General features: G+C 40.2%; 1 long non-coding RNA gene across 1 annotated transcript in view; it reads right to left on the reverse strand.

Moving 5' to 3' along the window:
- LOC140326155 (uncharacterized) overlaps window positions 1-14,696 on the reverse strand; it is an 87,798-nt gene that overhangs the window by 44,334 nt on the left and 28,768 nt on the right. The gene's annotated exons all lie outside the window — the stretch shown is intronic.

The following is a 14,696-nucleotide window of genomic DNA, read 5'->3' on the forward strand; positions in this document are numbered from 1 at the left end:
CACTGGCATAGCATATTTTATGTAGCTCATCTCCTGATGGCTGCAAGCTGTAAAAAAACAATAGTTTAGTTTTCTTTTAAATATGTGAAAATCTGAAAACACCCTATGAACTCGTATTAAATAGAACTGCAGGTAGCTACATTTTGTGTGTTAATGCACACCCTTTTTAACAGTCTGCAGTTGTAGTTTCCCATATGGGAGATTATTGTAATCTAAAATAGAAATTGGACAGTATCCTTATAAAAATGCTGCTGCCTTCATTAACAAAATGTGCAGTGTAGTCCCTTGGGTACACATCCAATGGAACTCTTGCATTCTAAAAATCTGACCTTCCATCCACTGTTCCTAATGGGGTTGATTGGATAGCATGATAAGCTGGTGATTCTAGATTTATTTAGTTTGTGTATTCTCAAACTCCTTCCTGGTGGTGTCCCCAATCTGGTGGCGATACAATCATTGCACTTCCATGTTGAACATATTGAACATACACAGCTCCAGCTCCTAGTAACAAAATGCCACAAAATCATTTCAAACTGATTTTATTTGGGTAAGTTAACTTATTTAGTAAATATGTAATTACAACTAGATTAAATTCTTTAAATGAATTACTTTCCTTTTTTCATATGCATATACTATAACTGGTTAATATTGTCATCATTCTGTGTATCCAATATAATGTTAATATTACAATTTAATGTGATACTTATTTCAGCATTATTGCTATATATTATTGCATATTAATAATGTTACTGATATAACAAAATTCCACACTAGGTATTCTATAAGCCAGCAAGTGAAGTAAACATTTCCTTGTAAGAGTTTCTATTCTATTATAATACCTTCAGTATGGTACAATGCTTGTACAACATAAAGTTACCTTTTATAAAGAGCAAGAATTCCATTCATGACTAACTATAAAATGATATTATCTTATAGCCTCTTGCATGTTTCAATTTCAAGGGCCACTGACTTAGGTTACAAATAGTTTTCCTAAATAGTAAGATGTTATAATAACTTGTTTTATTTGTGCTTTAATGGTTTTTACTGCATATCTGTTCACCCATTTAAAGGTGAACTCCAGAGAGATATAAAAACACAAATAATGCAGTTCTGTAATAATTAAAACATGGTTTATTTATTATGGTTTAAATACAAGGAGTGTAAGAACCTGATTTCAGCCTCTTGCAGTTCAACAATTGGGTAATGTGCTGGTAAGGAGCATGCTGATAAAAAGAAAGCAGAGGGACAGAGAGATTAGCTCATCACTTTGCTGATTTTTGTTTTCCCTCTCTATGTGCTGTGGTGGTTTAAGCCCAGAGCTAGAAGGCTAAATGATGATTTAAAAAGTGACGATGCAACAAAGGCTATTTCAACTGGAGCACTAACTTAAAAGTCTTGACCTACTTGAAAACATGGTTTGACTAATAGGACATTATGTGGGTGTTGCTGATCTTTTCTATTTATTACAAAACATTTTCTGCAACAATTTAAAAAAGTTACATAGCTTATTACATTATTGTAAAATAGTATTATGACCTCCTCGTATTACAAAGTATTTGGAACTCTATGAAGTCAGACAAATATTTTACTTTTTAAATAACATCAAAGGGCATTTTTTTAACAGTTTTTGTTTTTTTTTTACAATGTCATAAACTGTCACTCTAGAAAAGGGTTCGGGAAACTTTTATGGCCTAGTCAGGGCTTGGCGGGAGCACACTAGGCTGGATTCTGATCCCACCCTAATGGCTCCACCCACCACCAGGGAACACCCCTGAAGTGAAATTCCTCTCCTCCGTATGCATTGCGGAGGGGGGATTTCCCTTCACGGAGCATTCCCTATTTACCGCAGTGGTGGATGTATCAACGTCAGCCACGATAAATAGGGGAGCCACAGCAAGGAGGCGGCATCGGAGCTCCACTGGCTCCGGTAGTTCCTAACTCCCCCTGGCCGATCTGCCGGCAACCCGTGGCTCCGGAGCTGTGGGTTGGCGGCCAGCATTAGGCCAGATCAGCCAGGGGCTGTTAGGCCGTAACAAACTACCGGCTAGGCCGTATCTGGCCTTAAGGCCGGAGTTTGCCGATCCCTGCTTTAGAACATGAAATGCATTGTGGTTAAAATGCAGCCTAATTCTTAAACATTTTTGTTAAACATGAACATACTTGGTCACAGTGTTACAATCACATTATTATAATGACAAAGGACACACTTTACTGCTATAACATGAAGTTTATTAAGCCATTTCAAACCATATCATTATGTTATGATGTGTTTTCCACTTGAGCTGCATATGCACCAAGATGCAGCATAACATGCTAAATGGGAATGTCCAGAGAATAAGCCTTTCATAGGAGATGGTGTGTCAAGTATCCCAAAAGTTAACTGATCTTCAGATATTTAAAAAAAAATCTTGTTGGGATTTGGAGAACATATACTGACACTGTTAATTCACTTGTGCATGTTTTATTGAGGATGCCTGGTGCTCACTATGTATGCTTGCATTACATTTCATGCTAGTTGTCTTTTTCAGCGAGTTCTATTTTGCTGTTTTTTTACTTTGGTTCCTTAAAGTATGTTAGATTTTGATGTGTAAAGAGAAACACAAGATGTAATGATAATGCAATCAGATCTTTAAAGCTATGTATTGTAATAGAAACAGAACTATTTAATTTAATATATATTATTAGTATGTTGCTGAGGGGTGAAAGGAGAACTATAAGAAAAAAAATCAGCTTTAAAGACCTTGTTGTGCTGTCTGGCAGAAGTACCTATATGTGTATTAGAACTGTGTGTTTTTGCTCACTTGGATTTCAGAATTAAATTTCTGTCCCAATGAACTTTAACACACATCTTCTCCTTACTTGACAAGTCAGGCCCTGTTGGTATGTTGACCATAGTTCTCCACCAAACTTTATACATCAATGCACTCACCTATACATAAAAAAAAAGAAAATTCAAGCGATAGAGTGTCTGGCTAAGTTTAGACTTGTAATGTCCAAGAGACCATACTCTCCCAACTTTTGTGCTAACATGCACTGGTCATGGAAATATTGAGCACATGTGAGTGTAAAAACATGTATCTTTCATTCCTATTTCACATTTTCCAATAATGCTCTTGGATTGATCATTCATCAAGGAGTATAAGTATCATATGCTGGTGTGATGCTCCCAGGGATCTATCACTGGTCCATTATTTTCAATTTCTTTTCCTGTAATTGCACTCACAGGAAGTATTACTTATTATAAGCTTATTAGATAGAAATGCATTCCATGGTCTGAAGTTTCTTACACTGTGTGTGGCAGTAATAAGTTTGACAGGTATTATTAATAATTAAGTATCTGCTTTATATTTTGCACTGGTAGAAAAATAAGTTTTAACTAATAATACTAATCTACTAATAGGAAATGTTGTGCACTGTACCCTTCATATGTGTAATTTCTTTTTTTTTACTGTCATATAAATTATCTCAGTTTAATATCTGTCCAGAGAACTGTGAGAAAGTGTGTCCTTGAAATAATATTCTTTTTAAGAATCAATATGATATGATCGATTCTACTGGGCTATAAATTTTTGATGACCACCACCAACTGGAGCATATGACTTACTCATTTTTCTCGCAACTGACGATGATGTTTGTTTCTGGATGCTCAGGCAGCAGTACTGCCATGTCCTCTCTACGCTATGACTAGAATCCATTTGGAGCTTTGTACTCCTAGTAAACAGAACAGAGAACAGATAAAAGGAAATAAGGTATAAAATGCTGCATGGGCAAGCTTTAAACCTAACTTATAGTTTGTCTTGTGTAGTCAAATCATAGATTCACTTTAGGGATATGGATATACCATCAGTGAATCTGATAAAATGGCATGAGTAGCTCTGGGATTGGAAGTTTTATATACCTGCCCACTAGGTTTAATTTTCCTCATTTAAAAGCAGGAAAAGGGAAATATTGGTTTGATAAAAGCACTGTAATAGGATTGGAGAGAGCTCAGCACCTATTCCATCACAGACCATAGACTTTTCTACATTTGTAGCTTAATCACTGAGCAATAGTCTTTTTGCAGCATTTGAACCAGTAAAATAAATATAAAATATAAGTATAAATCAAAGAAAATCAGGTTGACTCTAAAATTTACCTAAAATCTGTAAAATATAAAAATACTTCCTCTCATTTTCTCTTTTGACTTGTGATTGGGTTACGGGAAGTACATCACAGAGCTAGATATGTAATTGAAACCATGCCTCCTACTCCTAAGATTACAACATGGAAATATTCTGCACATGCAAGGAATCAGTAATGACATCAGTGGAGGTCAAACAAAATTATGATGAAGGTAACCCTGGGATATAGCAAAGATGGTGGCTTCTTCAGTGACAGGGGTAGAGCAGCCATCAATAGAAAGTAGAGGTGCTCAGAACAGTAATATTCCAACTTGGATAAAATCTGTTTGGGATTCTTGATCAATAATGTGCAAATTCAGAAGTTCCAAGTAGGAATTGGTATTTTGCTAATGAGTCAATTACTCAATAAGTCACCTGTGTAGTACGGATTACCAACTCAGCCACCCCACAATAACAGCTGTATTTATCTAGCAGCATACTATACCCATCAATGTCAAGTAATGTCAGATCAAAACTTGGATTCCTCAAATTCTGAGTTTCAGTCTAAGTTTGGAATAGCTCTGATTGAAATTAGAATTGATCAAAATTATCCACCCCCATTAATAAAAAGGGAAGCCTTATTAGGTGAGATGAGGTCCATTTTGGAAAAGTGGTAATCGCCAAGTTTTGTTAAAAAAGTTTTCTTTGCAATTAGGCTTTAAATCAGTGATTTTCAACTAGTGTGCCACTAGAGATCCTCAGGTGTACCGTGGGAAATTATCCAATTACCATTGTGAAATGTCTGTGCTGTAGTGACTGGTGGAGTAATGTAATACTCTTCCATGTCAGTGGGTGGCAGTAGGTAGCTTAATTGCCTTGTTTATTCTTAGAGAAAAGAGAAGTAGCTACAGAGTGTCATTTTGTAACATTTTTAAAGTGTGGTGTGCCGCAGGATTTTTTCAATGTAAAAATTGTGCTGTGGCTCAAAAAAGGTTGATAAACACTGCTTTAAATGATGATTTGTATTAGTTATTAGTTGCTACTATGATAAGGTCCTCTGGATAGTTTGGTACTTTAAGTTACTCTACAGACATTTAGTATTCCATTAAAAAAGTAAAAACACACAGGCAACTGGAATACAAAATACTTTGCACAGGAAAATCAAAGTCCCAAAGGTATTCTGTAGTTGTTTTCACAAAAAACGTAATTAATTTTGTTTAAAGGTTTTCTGCTTTGTTATTTTTCTATTTCTATTCCATTACTTCAACAGAATGCTTTATTTCTCCCTGCTCAGCACTTAACATTTCCGTTTTGTTCCCTTCTTTCTAACTTTTAGTAACTTTCTACTATAAGCACTACAGATCAAGCTGCTCCTAACACAGGGCATCACAGAAATGATAGATTACTGACTGACTGTTTTTATTAAAGTTTGCTGAAATACAATAATGATATACTGATTTTGTTGATGTATAATTCCTCTATTTTATATTATATGCATGTCCACCAGACACAGGGCTGCAGATGATGCTTTTGTTACTTAGCATTGAGCTTATAGCCTTTCAGAAGCATGGAGGTCACAATTACTCAATCACTAAAAAAGAGCAGGAACATGAACCAGCAAGCTGTATCTTCCCATTGGGTGGGGAGGCTTTTGGCTGTGTACTTTTCTTCCCCACACAGTGGTTATCAGTTCTGACAATATATGAACTGTAGTAGGGCAGTGTATTACTATGGATATAATTCAACCAAAATGTATTTTTTTAAACACTTGCCTCACTGTAGGGGTAATAAACACACCAGCAGCATCTGTCATGGTTCAGGACTAATTTTTATCCTGGAATACTGGAAAATGGCTGCACAGGAAGAAAATTTAAGGAGGGGCGTGCAGCCTATTCCCTCCAGTGGTTTGCGCTCGCCTTAGCACTGGGGTTTCAGGATCCATGCCCTGAGAGTTGCTGCATCCCTGGGAGTTTTTCCCTAATATATATGGCCTGTTATAATGTAGGGCCTGGGTCAATACCAGTATTACCCAGACACCAATCCCCCAATCTATTGCCGCAGTCTTCGCCTATATCAGCCCCCGCTCAGCCTCGGGAGACTGGTTGCGTCTCCCAGCACTCAGTTGCCCCCAGGTGCGCAAGGGTTGGTGTCTGGAGGCCGGAAGCCGACCCGGTGCCCACAAATGCTGAGTACAGAGCCCACAAATGAAGAGTTCAGAATGTCAGGAAATCCAAAAAACAAGCCGAGAGTCAAAACACAGGAATCCAGTCCATCCAGCAAAGTACAAAGAGCAAGGCACAAACAGGTTTGGGGTCACAAGCAGAGGTCGGTCCAGTCAGAGTTAAAGGGATATTCAGGAACAGGCACAGGTCAGTAACAGAGAATACTCAAAAATCACTCCAACACAGGTAAGCCCGCTATAACAGGCACATCTGACTGAGAAAAGAGGCTATAAAGCCCCAGCAGCCAATGGCAGTATGGGATTAACAGGAACTACTCTGCTAATCAGCTGCACACAGCTCCAATTCCTTTCAGCTGTGCAGCCTCAGTGCAGAAGATGCCGAGGCAAAATTCCAGCTACAGGGATGCAGCAACCCTTAGGGCATTGATTCTGAAACCTCGGTGCTACTGTGAGTGCAACTGCTGGAGGGAATAGGCTGCGCACGCCCTCCTGTGGTGAGGCATCGCCTGGGATCGTAAGTTCAGAGGGCACCTCCTAACAAAAAAACAAAAAGATTTACACTTCCAGAACTTGGGTTTCCCAGATGAATCCAGGGATCATTTCTAGAGTCTGGAGCATTATTTGTTTATGTGGACATCATATAATTAATACTTTAGTTTACAGGTAACAGTTGTATTAAAAAATGCAAGGTTGCTTTAACTCTTCTACTTTGCAAAAGATGCCAGTGATTTTCCCAGCTCTTGCAGCAGATCTCACGGTAAAACTAATTACAACTGTTAGATCATGGAGAAAAAAATTACCCAAGGGTGGATGTTTATCATTTTAAGTTATCTGTTAACAACGATTTGTAAGCAAATACATTCATATAAACAATACAAATATTATTGCTCATATTTATCCAATATCTCTTTTAAAGCTAAATTCAGATTATCAGTGGGAACAGATATTCCCATGCAGCTTTTAGTGACTGACTTTGTGGATGTTGGCACCACTGTACTGGCTGTTAAAGAACCAGTGTTTATTATCCAGTATTTGAACATTTTACAGTTGGTGATAAAAAAAGGCCCACAGAAAAATAACAGCAGGGTCTTCATGACAGGAGTGTAAGGGGCTGCCCAGCGAAGGATGAAAGGGGGGGGGGGGGGGAGTTAGAAAAGAAGGTGGAGAAAGAGTTAAAGATTTTAAAGATGCTGTGGGAGGAGCTGAAAGGGATAGAAAGGTGCGAAAGGGGGGGTGGAGTAAGAGGGGCTGGGGGTGACGGGCGGAAGGAGGAGAGTGAACAAAGGAGGCACAGGTTAATTCCCTGCACTTTTCTTAACTGGCTTCAGGCTTTTAGTATTCTAGCTGGTGTAATTAGTGAGAAACAGCCTGATCAGTATGCGGCACTGTTCTGTTATTTGGATACGGTGTGGGAAGCGTATAGGCAATATAGGGGGCGTGCTGGTTGCGATATGATGAGCAGTTTCGCCAAAGAAAGGCGGTGAGGCCATCATTAAGGTGGGATCATAAAGACATAGGTTTGTGGATGAGGTTGATGGCAATGGGTAGGCAGGGAGTTAGTCAGCCGTTTCGGGGGGGACTGACGGGCCTCAGGCGGGGGGGGGCGCCGGTCAGGAGTAAGAATAAAGGGGTGTGCTGGCGGTATAACGAAGAGGGTTGTAAGTTTGGGGGGGATGTCGTTTTCGCCACGAATGTTCAGGCTGTGGGGGCAAAAACGGGTTGGCGAGATGCTTCAAGCAGAGTTCTGGAAGGGGCAGGGAAGGGGTTGGAAAAGGGGGCGGCGCCGGTGAAGGTCGCAAGGATGCTCCCCTTTTTAGATAAATATCCCAATAGGGTGGCGGCCAAAGTCCTGAAGGAGGGGTTTTCAGTGGGCTTCCAGATACCCAGCAACATAGCGGGCTTGGCACAGGAGTCGCCGAATTTGAAATCGGCGCTGAGATTTCAGGAAGTGGTGAAGGACAAATTGGCCAACGAGGTGAGTTTGGATAGGATGAATTGCCCCTTTTCCTCCCCACCAATGAAGGGTTTGGTTATTTCCCAGTTGGGTTTGGTCCCTAAAAAGGAGGCAGGGAAGTTCAGGATGATCCATCATTTAACGTTCCAACAGGGAGGTTCAGTAAATGATAGCATCGATCCGGAAGTGTGTGCAGTGGCATACACTTCCTTTGACGCGGTGATCAAGTGGGTGAGGAGGTATGGGCCCGGGGCCTTGTTGGCGAAAGTGGACATTAAGGCTGCTTTTAGGCTCTTGCCAGTTCACTCAGATTGCGTGCGGTTGTGGGGCTGTAAGTGGGAGGGGGAGTATTTTGTTGATAGGTGCCTTCCCATGGGTTGTTTCATTTGGCTGAGCGATTTGGTGTTCCATTGGCGGATGACAAAACGGAGGGGCCTGTGACGGCCTTGAGCATTGAGCTGGACACGGTTGCGATGGAAAGTAGGTTGCCTAGGGATAAGTTAGAGGCGCTGATGTTGGAGGTGAGGGCTGCTAGAGGGTGTAGGAAAATGTGGTTGCAGGAGGTGCAGTCCTTGTTAGGAAAGCTGAACTTTGCATGCAGAGTGGTTGATATGGGCAGGGTTTTTGGTCGCCGGTTAGCGGCCGCTACGGCTGGGGTTAAGGCACCGGGTCATTTTGTAAGGTTGAACAGGGGGGGGTGCGGGCGGATTTGGAGGCGTGGGATCTGTTTTTGGAGCAGTTTAATGGGAAAGCCTTGTGGTTAGGGGGTCCAGTTGATGCGGTGGATTTGGAGTTATTTACAGATGCGGCGGCCTATTTTGGAGGTAAATGGTGTGCAGGGGTTTGGCCACAGGTTTGGGTAGACAAAGGTTTGGTTAAAAATTTGATAATCCTAGAGTTGTTTCTTTTTGTGTTGCCGATGGAACTGTGGGGGAGGAAATTGGCCAACAAGAAGGTTCGTTTTTACTGTGACAATTTGGGGGTTGTACAGGCCATCAACAGTATTACGGTTTCCTCAGGGCCTGCAGTGAGGTTGCTGAGACATCTGGTTTTCAGGTGTATGGAATATAATGTGTTTATATTTGCTAGGCATATTCCTGGGGTTGCTAATAGTGTGGGCGGCGCGTTATCTCGTTTACATTGGGACAGGTTTCGCGAATTGGCCCCGGAGGTGGAGGAAAGTGGTCATCAGTGCCCAGAGAATCTGTGGGAGATAGCGGCGGGATTATCAGAGGGTTAGTCTGAAGGTCGGTGAGTGAACAGACTTGGAAGACCTACGACGCGGTATGGAAAGAGTGGCTTGCATGACAGTCACAGTTGGGAGTGGATGCAACAGAGGAGCCAATCCATGGGGTCTTGTGTCTGTTGGCTAAGAAATTAGCTAAAGGGACATCGGGACATATTGGACAAAGGGACATATTGCACCATAATGGCACATTATGGTGCAATATGGGGTTGGCATGTTTTGCTTTGTAATTTCAGATTTGGAACCAGGCTTGGTGTGGATCCTTGGACATTCCTATATATGGTGGGGTGCCCGGAGAGCCGAGGTCAGGGCAGACGGCAGGCAGCTGGGGGTGCCCAGGGCTGAAGCTACGGTGCGGTGGATCAGGAGTCGGGTGGTGCCGGAGGTCAGGAAGTTCACAGCGCTGGATAGGCCGCCCAATGTGTTAGTGGTGCATGCAGGAGGTAATGACCTGGAGAAGAGAGGCATAAGGGAGCTGATCGGGGATATGAGATTAGACTTTTTGAGATTACAGGTGGAATTTCCGGGGATGTTGATAGTGTGGTCAGATATAATCGAAAGAACCAAATTGGCGGGATGCAAGGTCCGTTGAGGGAGTCAACGGAGGGAGAATCAAGGTCAATCAAGAGGTGGGTAGATTTTTGGCCAGGCATGGAGGTGTGGTAGTGCGTCACAGAGAGTTAGAGGAGGAGACGTGGCGGTATATGCGACAGGATGGGGTACACTTGAACGCATAGGTACTGACCTTTGCTGCTTGGGCCTGCAGGATTGGGTGCAGTGGGCCCTTCTTGTGTGGAGAGGCGCTCAAGGATGAATGGTCACCCTTGGGCGCTGTGGCGGTTGGGATCTGGGGGAAGGTAAGTGCCCTGTGGTAATTCAATGGTGAAGGGGCATCCTGGGTGGTGGAGCGCCCCTTTAAGTTGGTTTGGGTGGGCCCCTGAGGCAGGGTTGGGCCTAGGGCCCATTACGGTGGTTATGGTGGGTTGCAACTATTGCAACTGGAGGCAGGCTTTACCTTCCAATGACCTCCAGCCTGGGTAAGTAACTTAAGGAAGTAGTCTAAAGCTACGTACACACTTCCAATTATTATCGTTGGAAAACGAACGACGAACGATCCTGCACGATATCTACGAACGATCGTATAGCACCGATCCTGCACATAGAGATAAAGACACGATCGTTCGTAGATATTGTACACACAATAGATACGATCGTTTGAGCGATAGAGGAACTATGTGCACGACAGGAAAGTGAACGAACGTTCGTTCATTACGCATGCTCAGGCCATGGACGATCAACGAACGATCGTACACACGAACGATGTTCAACGATCGTCGTCCAATCCGCCGGTCCGGTCGTTCGTTTCCAATGACTTTCCTCGTTCGTCGGCGTCGTTGGTTACTTTTTTTTTTACGAACGATTTTTGCCCAATCGATCGTTCGTCGTTCGTTCGTCGTTCGTTTTGAACTATAAAAAGTGGAAGTGTGTACGCACCTTAAGAGGACAGTCTAAAGTTTGGGGGGTGTTCATATTTTGAAATGTTGGGGAGTTATTAAAAAGGTTAATAACCGGAGTTATTTATATTTATGTATAGTTATTTATAGCTATTTACAGTTTTAAGGTTAATGTTGTGTATGTTATTTCTGGTTTTTATGGTTATTTAATATTATTTATGGTTATTTTGTATCTATGGTTATTTATGCAAATTATATGTAAAATTATTTGTGTAAATATACGGCAATTTTAAGTCCAAAAAGGTGTTGTGTTTTGATATAGGGGTAAGGGGGTGGGAAGGAGAGGTTAGCAAGCAAAAGTAAATTAAGAAAGGGAGTATAGTATAGAGAGAGGGGTAATTATCGGTGGTGGAAGTAATGAATGTAAAGGTGGGTATGAGGAAAATAGCAGAGGCACGGGGTCCACACTACCCTAGCCATGAGTGCTACCTAACTGCTCACTTCAGTCCCCATTCATTCTGTATAGGTGGCTGTCTAGTGTCTTACCCAAGGAAGCAGTTAAGGGGTGTAAAGAAGCAGTAACTGAACTAAAACCTCACTGCCAATCTGAATTCATTCTTCCTGATTTTTCAGATATTAAAAAAAGCTATTTTTTCTATGTGTCTGAAATGAATACAAATCATTAAAAAAAGTTTTATTGTGTAATAAAGTTTACTCACATGTAAAACTCATCACAGTGTACCAGAAACACACTATGGATACAAATAAAAGATCATCAAAGCAAAATGCATACGTAATGTGTGCTTGTTAGAAAGCGAGAAAGTGTGAATCTAGTCTCTGTCAGCTAATTTGAATATAGCTTTGAAAGTCAAAATTTTGACGTGTGCTCTTGCAAATAAAGCTTTATGTTTTCCTGTGTAACAAGAGTCATTTAGGAAAGTACAGGTCCTGCAGTACAAATTATATTTTGCTTATTTCTGTGTGGACCAGGAATGGTTCGGTATTTTATCTTGAGTTAAGTGTATTTAAGATCCTTTATATCATAGATGAAAAGCTGAGGATCCAGTTCATGTGATATGATTATGCAGACTTTTATGTGATTTAATATAATTGAATTTATTATACTATTACTGATGCCGAATTAATTGGTTTTTGCAAGTGTTTTACCTTGAAGGAAGTAATCAAGAAACACGCTCTCTTGAATGAGACAATTAAATTCATGAAATTGACAGTTCAAAGACTATTATGAACAAGCATTTTTTTCAGTAAAGTAAATTATTTAAGTACAAAGTAAGGACAAATCTTTTTTTAGTTTTGAAAAGAATGGTTAGGAGTAAGACCATTGCAAGGTTTTAATTTCTGTCCATTTCCCTGCTAGAGACCTCCTCCTAAAAACCAGCCTGTATTGCCTGCATTAGAGCTAAGGAGTCTTGAAAGGAGTGCCAGGACTACAGGGTGCTTTTAAGTTTGTAGGAAGCTATGCACAGCACCCTGCTGGTCCTTTGCTTCAGCCATGATTTGTCTGCATTACATAGAGAAAAACTGCTTCATTGAGTCTTAAATAGGGTTTGCAATAAAACCAGAAATAATCTTTGGGAGGCAAATTAAAAACATTGTTAACCTTCAGTTTTAATGTAATCGGAATGATAAGCATGCAAGGTAAGTGAAGTGTATTTAAGTCAAAAGTAAATAACTGGGATTCAATTGCAGCTACTTCAGTTAGTTTTGATAAGATAAAATATAGCTTATGGGCCAGTGTGAAAAGGCAAAGTCAGATAATATCAGACCTTTGGACTGCAACTGAAAATGTCACATAGTGAGAAATGTGTATTTGTTAACTGTGCTCCTGTTTGAATAGAAGTCTTTGAAGACTTGATAGGAAAGCACATGGTGATCCAAGGAGGGATTTTACTTTGGAAGGTTAAATACTTAATTGAACACAGCAGGATTTAAATACCATAATAGGGCCCATTCATAAAGCTGCACTACCCTATCAATCTATATTTAATAAAATAAATATAAATGTTAAATACTGCTGTGCATTTGTTGATTGAAATATGATCAGACAAGCCATTGGTGTCAAAATATATGCAACAGAAGGTGATCAGCATATCTTTAACCTTGCAATGGGACTCTTGCGCTTTAACTTCAGCCACTTAATTAAAATCCTTCCCATGGTAAGCTGAAGTGTCTGGAGGGGGGGAGCATGTGAGACACATATGATGGAACATTTGTCTCAATAAGGCAAGGAACGGGGAAGGAAATTTTTGTTTTCTATGACCTTTGAGCATCACATAGTAACTGGATTTGAAACTTGTTTAGACTGTCAAAGAGGAGTCTTAATTCCTGGCAAGCAGGTAAATACACAGTAAATATGTAGAGGGGTTTTGTAATTATGGTCAGAAGAGAAATCATATTAACAATCAACATTTTCAGTTGACAGGTGGGACAAGAAAACTGGGCAAGTATGCATCCCAGCTTTGTGACTGGGCAATGAAGGAGCAACAACATAATGACAAAGTGTTCCTTTTTTTAAAATGCCTATTTCTGATTTGTTGATAAGTGCTAATCCACTCTCTCCTAAGGAATTGAAGTACTTGAGCTGTATTGGGCTCCAGGTACATTTTTGTCTTTTTCCTTTTACTCTGGTTTCTTTTACCAGATGCTAAAAGACAAACACTGAGCATTGTCTTTTATAAAGCACTTTAGGTACACAACCTACCCTAAAAAGCTCTGATTTTACTAATGTTCTGTTCTGTAATGTTCAAAGAATGGAAAAGCCAGCTTTACAATAGAAGGACCTGCTGATGTTGGGTTACACCCTATCTCATCACTCAGTAATTTCTATCTTCTTTCCTAAATCAATAAGGCATGCAGTGTTTTTCAACCAGGGTTCCAGAGGTTGCTAGGGGTAGAGAACCACTCTACCATTTACCACTGACACTAGTGGTCTTTTTTGGTTTTCTCTAAGGGTGACATTCTTCCTCCCGGCTAGCAGTGTAAGAGGCATTCTTCTCAATGACCACTAAACCAATGTACAGTGAGCAGTGGATATAGTAATTAAAGCAGTGGTCCCCTAAAGACTTGAACCCTAACCTGGTCCCTCGTGTTAAAAAGGTTAGGAATCACTGAAGACATGTATATCTTACTAAGGTTTGCAAATTAATTTTCACATATATTAGTAAATGAGGTGAAAGAAGGTAACGATCCACTTTACAAATACTCAATTTTGTGCAGGAAAAAGTAAAACAAGAAAAACAGGATTGTTGCTTACACGGGGTTGGATTATTAAAGTCAGCATCAAAATCACTACCCAATTTGTTTAATTTTAAAAGATCAAAGATTTATAATTCCCTAAGTGAATTTTCTTTTTACACAGAAAATGGTTTCTTTGTTATTCCTCATTAACTAGAATAAGTGAAAATTCCCTTTGAAAATAAATATGCTCATTGTGTTCTGGGCTATTTTACAGTGGCCTCTAAAATATGACATTCAGCAGGTGATAACCAGAGGCCAAACTTGGACAGGTGTTTAAAAACCCTTCCCATGTGTCATATGTGTTAGGTATTACCCAGTTTTCTGACAGTTTATTTGGAGTTTTATAGTTAAAAAAAATTAGTGAGTAGGTGAATGTAGCATCTGCCATTCTGAAAGAATAAACTCTCAGTATATTTGGTACAGTCCTTTAGAAAAATGGACTAAAAAAAAATATATGTATTTATATTATATATATATATATATATATATATATATATATATA

Source organism: Pyxicephalus adspersus, chromosome 3, assembly GCF_032062135.1.
Source record: "Pyxicephalus adspersus chromosome 3, UCB_Pads_2.0, whole genome shotgun sequence".
Lineage (NCBI taxonomy): Eukaryota > Metazoa > Chordata > Amphibia > Anura > Pyxicephalidae > Pyxicephalus > Pyxicephalus adspersus.